The sequence below is a fragment of the Corapipo altera genome, unplaced genomic scaffold (assembly GCF_003945725.1).
Source record: "Corapipo altera isolate COAL_440 unplaced genomic scaffold, ASM394572v1 48842, whole genome shotgun sequence".
NCBI classification, from domain to species: domain Eukaryota; kingdom Metazoa; phylum Chordata; class Aves; order Passeriformes; family Pipridae; genus Corapipo; species Corapipo altera.
The window spans coordinates 1-716 of NW_020891596.1; the positions used below are offsets into that span (position 1 = coordinate 1).

Sequence of the window (716 nt, forward strand, 5' to 3'; positions counted from 1 at the left end):
CTCAACCTTGACCTTCTCAACCTTGACCTTCCTTGACTTTCCCCAACTTTGACTTTCTCAACCTTGATGCTCAACCCTGACCTTCCTTGATCTTCTCAACCTTGACCTTCTCAACCTTGACTTTCTTCAACCTTGACCTTCCCAACCTTGACCTTCCTCAACCTCGATGCTCAACGTTGACCTTCCTTTACCTTCCCCAACCTTGACGCTCAACGTTGATGCTCAACGTTGACCTTCCTTAACCTTCTGCTACCTTGACCTTCAACTTTGACCTTCCTCAACCTTGACCTTCCCCAACCTTGACCTTCCTCATCCTTGACACTCAACCTTGACGCTCAACATTGATGCTCAACATTGACCTTCCTTGACCTTCTTCAACCTTGACACTCGACCTTCCTCAACCTTGACTTTCTTCAACCTTGACCTTCCTCAACCTTGACGCTCAACGTTGATGCTCAACGTTGACCTTCCTTGACCTTCCCCAACCTTGACACTCAGCCTTGACCTTCCTCAACCTTGAGGCTCAACCTTGATGCTCAACCTTGATCTTCCTCACCCTTGATCTTCCTCAACCTTGACCTTCCTCAACCTTGATGCTCAACATTGATGCTCAACATTGACCTTCCTTAAGCTTCCTCATCCTTGACCTTCCCCAACCTTGACACTCAGCCTTGACCTTCCTCAACCTTGAGGCTCAACCTTGATGCTCAACCTTG

At 48.0% G+C, this 716-nt stretch overlaps 1 long non-coding RNA gene across 1 annotated transcript; it reads right to left on the reverse strand.

Moving 5' to 3' along the window:
* Positions 1-11: 11 nt before the first annotated feature.
* Positions 12-492, reverse strand: LOC113942577. The gene is made up of 3 exons (XR_003525966.1): positions 419-492; positions 273-314; positions 12-181 (listed from the first exon to the last, which is right to left on the reverse strand). It is a non-coding gene; the product is annotated as an uncharacterized LOC113942577 (long non-coding RNA).
* Between the last annotated feature and the right edge of the window lie 224 nt (positions 493-716).